The sequence below is a fragment of the Talpa occidentalis genome, unplaced genomic scaffold, assembly GCF_014898055.3.
Source record: "Talpa occidentalis isolate TD23 unplaced genomic scaffold, MPIMG_talOcc4v2.1 talOcc4.12, whole genome shotgun sequence".
NCBI lineage: Eukaryota > Metazoa > Chordata > Mammalia > Eulipotyphla > Talpidae > Talpa > Talpa occidentalis.
This window is the reverse complement of record NW_023601212.1, coordinates 27,410,567-27,423,198: the sequence shown is the minus strand read 5'-3', so window position 1 is coordinate 27,423,198 and position 12,632 is coordinate 27,410,567. Positions and strand designations below refer to the sequence as shown.

At 36.6% G+C, this 12,632-nt stretch overlaps 1 protein-coding gene across 3 annotated transcripts in view; it reads left to right on the top strand.

Annotated features, from left to right (window-relative positions):
• Positions 1-12,632, top strand: part of ARHGAP32 (Rho GTPase activating protein 32) — a 197,208-nt gene that overhangs the window by 45,097 nt on the left and 139,479 nt on the right. Inside the window, exon 1 of one of the 3 annotated variants that reach the window (XM_054693201.1) lies at positions 8,907-9,520. The exons of the other annotated variants lie outside the window; for them this stretch is intronic. The gene's annotated coding sequence lies outside the window, so the exon portion shown is untranslated. Of the gene's footprint in view, positions 1-8,906; positions 9,521-12,632 lie in introns of those variants that run through there. 3 annotated transcript variants of the gene reach the window in all.

The window sequence follows — 12,632 nt, the reverse complement described above, 5'->3', positions numbered from 1 at the left end:
TAGTTGATGCTATCTTAAATGCTTTCAAAGTAGATACAAATATCTGGGGAGGTGGTAGTGAAGAGACTGTGTGAGTAAAATCCTATTATTTGTATATACTTTTTTTTTAAACATTTTTTTTATTTATTTTATTTTATTTTTTAAATTTTATTTATACAAGCACTGGGTACAGTCAGAAGCACGGGAGGGTGAGAGAATTCACCAGAGCCAGAGCGGGGAGCAGAGCAGGCAGAAGGACCCAAGTTCACTGCTGAGGGGAGCAGCGGGCGGCAGGAGAGGTCCGCGCGCCATGTGGGACCCTCCTCCGGCGGCCGGGGAGCAGCCGGGGATCGAACCGTCGCTGCAGAGGCTGCGGGCAGCTTCGCAACCCAGCGCTCAACCGCTGCGCCACCGGGGAGGCCCTATTTGTATATACTTTTTTTTTTAGAGGCATGTTTATTTATTTATTTATTTATTTGTTTGTTTGTTTTGTTTATACATGCACTGGGTACAGTCAGAAGCGCGGGAGGGTGAGAGAATTCACCAGAGCCAGAGCGGGGAGCAGAGCAGGCAGAAGGACCGAAGTACACTGCTGAGGGGAGCAGCGGGCGGCAGGAGAGGTCTGCGCGCCATGTGGGACCCTCCTCCTGTGGCCGGGGAGCAGCTGGGGATCGAACTGGCACCGCAGAGGCCGCGGGCAGCTTCGCAACCCAGCGCTCAACCGCTGCGCCACCAGGGAGGCCCTGTATATACTTTTTTTTTTTTTTTTTTAAGCAATTTTATTTATTTATTTTATTTATATAAGCACTGGGTACAGTCAGAAGCGCTGGAGGGTGAGAGAATTCACCAGAGCCAGAGCGGGGAGCAGAGCAGGCAGAAGGACCGAAGTACACTGCTGAGGGGAGCAGCGGGCGGCAGGAGAGGTCTGCGCGCCATGTGGGACCCTCCTCCGGTGGCTGAGGAGCAGCCGGGGATCGAACCGGCGCTGCAGAGGCTGTGAGCAGCTTCGCAACCCAGCGCTCAACCGCTGCGCCACCGGGGAGGCCCCCTGTATATACTTTTAACTTAGAATAAAACCAGCTAATGATAGGCTGGTAAATCATAAAGTTTCTCCTGAGGATACCTAATGTCAGATGTGAGTTACCTAACTTAAAATTTCTTTGAAATTTCATATTTATCTTAAATATCCATTAAAAACTCCCACATGATTTTTGCAGTATACAACATTATAATATATATTAAAATTTACATAAATATAACTTTAAAATTGATACTGACCCTGCCCCCAAGATGTGCCATTTAAAGTTTCTGTATTCTTTGGTACTTGCTATTGTATATTAATACTGAGAAGTAGTGTAAAGGTGGTCAGTTTTAATTATGATTTAATTATTTAAAATTCAGTGGTTTGAAATTCCCCATACTAGAAAGCATAACTAGCATTTCACTTTTAATGTGCATTTTCAGTGTGTGGTTGGGTGTACAAAGGTAATTATAGGACATTTTAGATATAAACACTCAGTTATCTAACACTAGGGGAAAAAAACTCACAGTTCTTATCAAAAAGCAAACAAGGCCACATTTCCCTCCACTGTTGTTTATTCCTCCTGGTTCTCTCTTTTTCTCTCTCTTTTTTTTTTTTTGGTCTTCTTTTATTTGAAGTCCAAGCTTAATATTGTTTTTCTTATCCATACACCTGTAGTTGTGTTCCTGGTGCCATGTCATTTTACCAGTCCTTGAATTTCAGCAGGTAATAGCAGGATAGTACAAACTCACTTTTGCTACAGTTGAGTTGAAAGTTTCAGAATAACTTGTACGTGTTCAAACATAAAGCATCCACATGTAGGGCCTCAGATGAGGGTGTGGGGAGGACCACAGAAAAAGTGGACTGCAGTTCTAGTGCAGTGTTAGGTGTTCAATTGGTAGGGAAGTAATTGGAAAGGTGAGATTTGTATTAATTACTGTCTTGGCAAATGACCACAAACTTGGTGGCTTAAAACTGCAGAAATTTGTTCTTGACTTTTGACTGCGTAACTAATCACTGCTTCTGTTGTCCCACAACCTTCTCTGTGTCCTGGTCTTCTATTTGGTCATAAGGACACTTGTCATTGGATTTAGGGCCCACCTGAAATCTAGAATGATTTTTATCTTGGTATCCTTAACTAACATTTCGAAGATCCTTTTTCCAAGTAATGTAACATTTACTGGATCTGGGTATTTTTTTTAAATCAATTATTTTATTGAGGGAAATTAATTACTCAGATGCTAACTGGGTGTAGGCAAAGGGAACAAACATGTTGGAGGTCATGTGTGTTGTTGGTAGAGGAATGAGTACTGAGGGCTTGGCACAAAAAATACTCAGAATCCAGACTTTCCATATTTCTCCTTAGTTTGATTTATCATGGGTCACTTTCCGTTCTAAGGATTCTGGAGGCCAATAGTAATGTTAGTACGTTAGACAAATTTACCTCTATGGGGGTTGCAACAATTTGTACTCAAATTGTGTATTAGAATTGCTGTTGTGTATCCGCTATCAATAATTGATTAGGTTAAATGTATTTTTATTATAGACATTAAAAATATATGTACTATATATTGTATATGTAAAAAATATCTACAAAAGTAGGGAGTAGAGTATAATGAATTACCATGTACCTCTCGCCTAACTTCAATAGTTTTTAATATGTGGTCAATTTTGTTTCATCCAAAGCTACTCACTCTACCCGGGATTATTTTTAAGCTCATCTCTGCCATCATATCATTTGATCAATAACTATTTCAATGCATCATGCATATCTCTAAAGATAGATGCACCCTTTTTTTTCAATTACTGAGATAACCACAAAATTGAGGTTACCACACCATATCCACCACAAAAACACCCATACCCCACAATCATAGTCCATTGTTCTCCCTCCCCATTTTGTTCTTGGCCACACTCTGTCCACCAACCCTCCCACCTGGTTTCTATAATCATTTTTCTAGGGTCCTTTGTTACTTTGGCTTTATCTGACCCTTCGATTTCTCTATATTTCACATGTAAATGACACCATCTGGTATTTGTCTTTCTCCTTCTGACTTTATAGTCCCTTCTACCTCCATCTATGTTGTTGCCACAAATGGCAAGAGTTTATCTTTCTTGATCGCTGAATAGTATTTGATTTTGTATATATACCACATTTTCCTAATCCACTCATCTGTATTTGGGCACGTAGGTTGTTTCCATAGTTTGGCTGTTGTAAACCTGTTCCAAACCTCGGTGACACTTCATTAGATGTATTTCTGTAGTTACACTCTAATCTTTTGAAGTAATTGTTTAATGTTTTGTCCACAGTTGAGGGTTGTTAGTCTATATTGTACATAACTTGGAGAAATATGAACTACTCTACCATTGCTGGAATCAGAGCTGCACTCAGTTTTAAAAACTGACAGTTACATATGTTTGGTGTGCTAGCAGTATATCATGCTTATACTTGACAACACAGCAGAGCAAATATTTTCACAAGAACCTATTTACATGTTATGTAACTTTGAAAAATAGTATTGAATATTATACTGTCCTAGGTTCTTAGTTGATAGATTTTTACATTATAGAAGTTGTCAAACATTGAATTGATTTGATACATAATATTTGATACAGTTTCTATTGAAATCATTTAGTGCAGGGTATTTTAATCTTTTAAGATGAAGGGCACTCATCTCTGAAATAATATTCAGAAATATTATTTTAAAAGTATATTCTAGTTTAATTTGGTGTCACAGATTTAGTTTGGAGAAGACAAAGCTGCCTAAACTAAATAGTTGCTTGTTTTCTTGTCATATTCCAATGAAAGTGCTTTACCTTAAGGTGTTTGTAACCAAATTAAAGACAAAATAGTACAAGTAAATAGATTATGGAATACAGTTACATCATTGTTTTTGCTTGCAATCCTCATTGTAAACTCAAATTAGAGTTTAGGGACAGCAAAGATGAAAGCTCCCTGACTTTTATCCAGAGCAAAAAACAACTGCTCACTTCATTAGCATTTGATCCATTTCCTTAAAGATACGAAGTGTGGATTTTGAAAAAAATTAAGTAGTTTCTTTTTAGGTATGACTTATGAAAAAGTCTGGATGGCCATAAGCACTATGGTGTCAAGCTTCAGTTAGGTTCATGTACTCAGCCTCTGTGTTACAGTAATTATTTCTTTTACAAGACTGCCACCTGATGTTGTAGTTCTTTAGTAGCAACTAGCTGCATATTTCAGTTAGCAGCTTAAGTATATTTTTGTTGCTTGCTATCTGACTACATTAATGTTACATATATCTCTTAATATTCAGGGTATTCTTTTTAAATTTTTTATTTTATATACATTTTACATCATTTTTCATTTTTATACAATGTATGCATTTTCATCTTGGTCAGGGTGTTTATTCCAACCAACTTGATAAACATTAAAATCCTTAAGTAACTTAATTTATCAAAAGCACTGATTGATTGTAAGGGATTCGGTTTGTTATTCTTTTCCTGTGCCCCTCACTTTGCTGAAAGCCTCTTCACTGTGCTACCTATTATTCCCTGGCTATCTCTGTAGACCTCCAACTCTCAATTTGCAGTTAATGCAGTCATTGGAGTCACTTTGTGGTGGTATGGTGGTGGTAGTGGGTAGATTTTTATGATAGCACATTGTAAAACTAATATTAATTAGCTCTTTGACAATCCAGAGTGCTTGATAGTTTAGCCAGTATTGTAAAATTTAATTAGCAAAGACATTTTCTTAAAAGATTTACTAATTAAATTGCTAGAAACATGATTGCATGAAAATTATTTAGAGTAAAAGCAATATTTTCCTTCAAATATCCATTTACTTGTGACTGATGCCTTAATTACAGATAATTTTTATCTGTTAATTTATACTAATTCCTCTAGGCCATCTATCAGTACATACTTTAAGTATGTGAAGTTAGTAATTAATGAAGACTTTTTCAATAATGCAAACTTTAAGCCAAAGAGAGATTATAATTAAAAGCCCATCTTTCACAAAATAATTAATACAGTTATATTCTGAAAAAATAGAATTAAGAGTTTCATAAATCCTGAAACTGGACCAGGCAGCACAGCATTGTGAAAGTATTTGTAAAGATGTGGAAAAAACAGATGGCTTAAATTTTTACTTCTTAATTTCCTGGTTCTTTGTCCCAAGGTAAATTATGTAATAGCTTACAGCCTTAACTTCACTTTTGTGTGAATTGGACATAGCCAAAGGTATCTAGACTAAAATTACAAGTATAGCTTAACAGTTTATTGTCAGTAATAGCTAAGGTCTTGTCAAATTGATGTCTTTAAAGGATTAACTTTTGGTTTTGTCCGTTTTCCTCCACTTTGAGTTTCTGATCTCTCTTTCTTCTTTGCTATCATTGCTGTTTTTGTCTGCTTGCTTTGGGTTTAGTTTGGTCTTCTACTAATTTTTTAAGGTAGAAGATCAGGTTGATTTGAGATTTTTCTACTTTTTAAAATACAGGCATTTATTTACAGCTGTGAATTTCCTATAATTTTTGCTTTCACTCCAGCCTTTTGATTTTATTTTCATTCATCTTAAAATATTTTCTGGTTTCCTTGTGAATTCTTCTTTGATATATTTTTTTTGATGGTGTTTTTCAAAGAACTGGAGTAAAATCCTACTAAAAATCATATTGAATCACATAATACCCTAATAACTAAAGCAGTCTTGACAAAGAAGAGAATGGAGGTATCACTTCCAGACCTCAAGTTATATTATAAAGCCATAATAGTTAAAACGGCCTGCTACTAGAACACCAGATGCACAGACCAATGGAATAAAATTAAGAGCCCCTAAATAAACCTGCATATATATGGACAATTAATCTGTGACAAAGGAGCCAAAGCACTGGAACAAGGATAACCTCTTTAGTAAATGGTGTTGGAAAAATTTGACAGCTGCATGCAAAAGAATGAAACTAGACCTTGATTGTCACATCATACATCAAAATCAATTAAAAATGGGTCAAAGACATGGATATAAAACCTGCATCCAGAAAATACATAGAAGAAAATGTGGGCAGGGCCTCCCTGGTGGCACAGTGATTGAGTGCTGGGCTGCAATGCTGCCTTCAGCCTCTGCAGCGCCGGTTTGATCCCTGGCCACCGGCGAGGGAACTGGCGCGACAGACCTCTCCTGCCTCCCACTGCTCCCCTCAGCAGTGTACTTCGTCAGTCTGCCTATTCTGCTCCCCACTCTGGCTCTGGTGAATTTTTTCACCCTCCTGTGCTTCTGACTGTACCCAGTGCTTGTATAAATAAATAAATAAATCTTATAAAAAAAAAGAAAGAAAATGTAGGCAAAACACATTTCATTACCACAGCTTTAGTGATTCCTTTAGGGATTTGTTCCTAAAAGCAAGGGAAACAAAAGAGAACATAAATAGCTGGGACTACATCAAAGTAAAAATCTTTTGTACAATGAAACCATAACTATAACAGAAAGACACCAACTAAATGGGAGAAAATATCTGCATACCATACATGTGACAAAGGACTGATATCAAAGATATACAGAAAACAACAAAATACCCAATTAAAAAATGGGCAAAAGAACTAAACAGACTCTTCTCCAAAGAAGACACTTAAATGGCCAATGGGCACTTGAGAAAATGTTTGCAATCACTTATTAGAGAAATGTAAATCAAGGCCACCGTGAGATACCATCTCACACTTTTGAGAATGCCCCATATCAAAAAAACCAAAAACAAATATGGAGAAAAGGGAACCTTCCTACACTGCTGAGGTGAATGCAGACTAGTTCCAACTCTTAGGGAAAGCTGTACAGAGGTGTCTCAAAACATTAAAAATGGGTCTACCAATTGATCCAGTAATTCCACTGCTAGGCCACTACCCAAAAAATTCAAAAACACTTATTTTGAAAGGAAACTTTACTCCCATGTTTATTGCACTGCTATTTACTATTGCTAAATTATGGAAACAACTGAAAGGCCCCAGAACAGATGAGCAGATCAAGAAGATGTGGTGTATATGCACAGTGGAATATTACTAGGCGATCAAAAAGATAAACTCATGCCATTTGTGGCAACAAATGTGGATGAAGCGTGCTCAGTGAAGTAAGTCAGAAGGAGAAAGATAAATAGTAGATGGTGTCACTAATATGTGAAATATAAAGTAACTAAACTAATAGTCATAAAGGATAGCTTAAAAACTAATCCTTGATAGCCAACTGAAAAATAGAAGCGTAGGGAGAGGTTGGGAGCAGGGTAAGCACAGTGGACTGTGGTGGTGGACAATGGGCCATTTGGTGATGGGTGCATTATGGTGGTAATATCTGATGGGGGTAATATTAATCCCAATATTACAATTAAAATAAATAAAAATTAAATGAAAATATTAAAAAGTAGGTTGTAAATAAGGACAGTGGCAACACAGTTTCCCATGGATATTTTTATTTAAATTTAGACTTCTTCATCCCTCTTTTGCTAGAATCTCTCTACACTAGAAATTTATTTTCTTTTTTAAATGTTTTTCACAGAAATCTAATAAAAGATTTAGATTATATGTCTACTGAAGATTGGAGGAAATTTCTCATCTTTTAGAGCAGCAGGTGTAGCATTGTAGTTAAAAGATGAAGGGTTGAAAGTTCTCTTAACCTGTTCCAATCTACCTATTGAAGAAAAGACTAAAATGTCAGTTTTGAGGTACTTGCTAGTAAAAATTGTTTCCACATGAATAACCAAGTCAGTCACCATGTTATGAAATATGTCCTTTGAAGACATAATTCTGAAATTTACTTGTCATATTTATTCTTGATAATAACATAAGGGAATATGATGATAGCATGAAGGTAGAATGAGAAACAGAAATTCACCAAAAAAAAAGAGACCACCTCCACTTAAAATATTTGATCAATGCTGAACATGAATGAGTGCTTCAAATGACATCATTTCTTTGGCCTGCCACCCAGTAAACTGCAGCAGTAACTATAGTTGTGAATAGTACAGAAGAAATTGGTCCCACAGGGCCCAGATACCTTTTATCTTTGTTCCGCCCCTAAAGTGAACAAAGATAAGTTTTGAGACTGTCATTACTGTGACCTGCTTTACATCTAATAAGAGATTTCGGTTGTATTTGTACTTAAGATTGGAGTCACAGTAATGTCAGTGTCAGCATGTCACGGTAATGACAGTCTCAAATATAGGACCCACTTTAGGTCCTGAACCTAAATATTCTTGATGTTCCATGGTGAAGAACACCAGTGATTGAGTGGGGTCAAGGAAGGAAAGAGAAGAGTGTAGCAGCACACGCTGGGTACATCTGGAAGGAACAGAAAGAAGTGGCTGCAGAGCACAGAATTTCATTGCCCACTGTTGGGACCAGGTTTAGACTGAGCCTTTAAGATGTCTGCTGAGCCTCCACTACTACTTGCACTTCCCTTATTGTTTATCTCCAGAATTCATTGCTGTGGGAGGATTGCAGAGAGCACCAACTTCCTAGGCTCAGGGCCAGAATTTGTTCTCTGCATCACTGCTGCCTATGACTTTTTTTTTAAAACACACACACACACACAGAGTAATGAGTGTCTCAAAACTTACCTTTTTTGACTTTAGGTAAAATGTATATGTCTTCTCAATTTTTCTTGTTCATTAATACATGGACATTTGTGATGTATTATTGACACGTATTTCATAACATGGTGGCTGACTTGGTGATTCATGTGGAAATAACTTTTACTAGCAAGTACCTCAAAACTGACATTTTAGTCTTTTCTTCAGCATGAAAAATCATGCTCCCTTTAAACATTCATATGGCAATTTTATATGGAAAGTGTAATTAAAAAAGCCGTAAAGTAAGGCTTCTTGGTTTTGTGTAAACTCTTGAATAAGCAATGTGGCTTTTCAATTTTATTTATTTTACATTGTGAAAAGTATGTGTCTGAAATATCAGTGTCCTCAGTTTCTAGATGTTATTTTTTAATTTTTATTTTCTTCACACCCTTTTCCCCTAATTAGAATGTATAACATCATCTGAGTCAGTAGTTTTAAACATGGCCTCACATCAGAATCACCTGGGAAGCTTTTAATAAATAGTGATGCTCTCACCCTATCTGTGCAGAATCTGATTTGGTTGGTGGGTCTCAGGCTTTGGTATGTATTAAAAGCCTCCCAGATAATTCTGCTGTATAGTTAGCTTTGGGAATGTTGTGTGGTTCGATTCAGTTTTGTCTGTTAAATAGTTGTAGAAATGGGTTAACACAGCTTGGAGCAAATATATTACTATTTTAAATTCTGTACAAAAACAGTGATAGAATTTAACCTGCAAAAAATTATCTAGAAATTGTTAACAATGCAGTGTTTTGAATCTTACTCATTTTAACCATTGTGGGATTGATCCTAGCAACCTGCGTTTTTCACTGTTGTAGATGATTGTGATGCAGGTGGCTCGTGATCCATTGCATTAAGCCAGTCTGATTCTAGCCAGGATCTATGTTTACTGAGGAATTTGCATCTTCTCTTGTTGAGAAAACTTGACTTTGACAAGGTAAATATTTAAATGTGTTTCTTCTTGCTTTTCAGTGGTGGGACAGTTTTTGATCTACAGTGCAGTATTGATTTGCTGCTGTTGGGGAAATTGCTAATTTTTTGTTGTTGTTGTTGTTGCTATTTTCATTAACAAAATAGATATGAAAGTCTGGGGTGGGGTTAACTGTTGGCCAAAATGTACAATTTCATTTTAAGGGAATATTCGTAGTAGACTTATTTGGACTCGAGAGTATCTTTACTGGAGATTTTACCTTGTACCTACTTTTCTTCCTGTGCAGCTTTTGAAAATGACCCTTTGACATTCTATCCTAACATTCAGTTTAAACCCTTCATTGGGCATAACATAAATTTCTCTGCTTTTAAGCAAAAAATTCTAAGAATAACACTTGGGCTTTCTTTTTTGGCAGACTACATTATTTTTTAGTTAATAAACCGCTGGCATAAGTGGTGTAAATTTTGCCTAGAACTGAAATGTGATCTTTTCTCTGTTGCACCAAGGCTGTAGTAATCTTTTCCTTCCCTTCCTGCTTGCTTCCAAAGCTTATTCATGTCTTTATTGTCTCAGTCACCTAGTCTCTTGCTCCTAATTCCCACACCATGTATAAACCTTTTCTATGCCTTAAAATTAAACTCCATCATTATTATCTTTTTCCTTTGTTTTGTCCATTCTTGGCTCTCTTGATACTACAAGTGGTGAATAAACATATTATAGAAACTTAAGCTACATTATCTCAGTTATGATACTCTGGTTTTAAAAAAAAAGTTAATCTGTTCTGGAGAATGGTCTAGTTATAGGGAAAGTATTTCGTTGTTAAATGATCTGCGCTGCCTGAACAGAGTTTTCTTAAACAGTTTTTTCAAGTGCTGTAGTTTCAAAAACCTCCTTTGCCTGGAATCATAATTACTTTTCACTGTTTGTCCATGACCTTTAGGATGAAGAGATGTGTTTGGAGATGGGATTGCCAGAATTTGTTTTTTCATGACAAAGTAGCTATGGGTCCCTCTGTTTGAGATAGATGAAAATAGGTGGATTGAAAGGAGCGTTGTGGGTGAGAGGGTAGTGAGTATGAATCTCCGTGCTTCAGATTGCATCTTACCTGTTAGTAGGGGCACACCTGGCTTCCTTTTTCTCGCTCTGGTAGACAGAGAGTAATAATTGTAGGATAAAAAAAGTTGTAGTGTGACCTCCCAAAGTTTGAGATAAGTCTTTCTTATCATCTTTACAGATACTGTCAATATACTGAAATTATCTTTTGAAATATTAGAAAAGTTTGAAAATCACTGACGAAATATTTCTGGGCTACAAAATAGGAACTTTGGCTAGCCAAGAACATGATCTCCGCTGGTGTGTGAGACTTTATTCTTTACTCTTTTGTGCTTTCTACACAGTAACAACACAGTACAGCAATTTATAAACACATGCTATGTAGTAGTTACTTTGTCAAATCCACTGTGTACACTGGCACACTTAATTCTCCCTGAGTCTTTCTCAGGTGGGTGGTAATCTGATTTTGCATGTGAGGGAATTGAGGCTTAAGTTAAGTAATTTGCCCAAGGTGCCGTGGTCATCAACAGGACTGGGATTTGAAAACACATTTGACTCCCAGGCTAGAGTTTTTATTTTTATTTTTTTTTTTTAAGATTTTATTTATTTATACAAGAACCAGGGTACAGGCCAGAAGTGTGGGAGGATGAGAGGATTCACCAGAGACAGAGCGGGCAACAGAACAGGCAGAATGACCGAAATACGTTGCTGAGAGGAGCAGCAGGTGAGAGAGGAGAGGTCTGCCTCACCATGTGGGTTGCTCCACAGCTGATGGGGATCGAACCGGCACTGTAGAGGCTGCGGACAGCTTCACAGTGCTGTGGTCAACCGCCTGCGCCACCAGGGAGGGCCCTCCCCCCACTCCCCCCCCTGTACCCCCCTCTCCCCCCCCCCCGCAAGAATTTTTAAATACTTGGCAAAAGCCAACCTCAGGGATTAAGTATATGCCCATTTCTTTGACTGGAGTATTTATTTAGAAAGTCACAGTACTTGTTTTCTTAGTCATTTCTTAAATAAAGTTATTCTGATAATTAGAAATAGAGAGTAGGTAGTGTCGAAATTTTTTCCTTTTTAAGTTTATATTTCTAGTGAATTTAGAAAGCATTTCAGGAGCAATTATTATGTGATTCATGATATATAAATTGCTAAGCATATGTGTCCATGGTTATAAAAGAAAATAGCTTTAGAAAATGTTTGTAGAAGGGAGATGTCTCTTATACTGAACTTTAAAAAGTTAATGGTGCCCACGATTTAACATTTTCTTACCTCTTATGCAACATTAGATTTTGGCAAGGCATAATAGCCTGTGGTATGATGTGGTTCTAAGCTTGACCTATCTTTTATTCATGTCTTCATTAACCTTATAGGTAGTCATTGTTACTTTTTCATGACAGCTTTATGTTCAGAGCATAGAAGAAAGTTTCTGGGTTACTTGAAGAAAATAGCTAAGAAAAGAGGAGGAATATAGGTTTTGATAGCAGAATAGGGTTGAATTCTGTGAAAGGTTTAAAAGACACAATGAAGGTTTAAGTTGATAAAGGGTACATACTGATTCTACTTCACTTAACAGCATTAATAAATATAAAGTAAAATCAATGGGAAATAAAGAAAAATAGCAATTAAAGATAGCAGTGGATGAAAATAAGGACTTAGAAAAATTCTGTTAACATAAGGTAAATTTAATTAAAACACATTGAACTTTATCCTCTCAAAATAGAACACACCTTCTTTCAAGTTCTTTTGGAACATTACAAAAACTGATCATATGTTGGCCATTAAAAACACTCAAGAAATCCCTCAAAATAGAAATAGTTGAGGTAGAAGCCATATTTTCCAATATGGCATTAAGGATAGAAATCATCCAACACTATCACTTTGGAATTAATGTTTTAAAAATTATTTTTGTATCAAAGAAGAAATAACATATCAAGGACAAAAATAACAATGAAAACAAAATCTATTAGAACCTGCGGGATCTGGCTAAAATCTTCCTAGACAAATAGGAAGATTTGTCTTAAATATACATATTAATATACACAAAAGCACTAGAATAAATGAATTATCC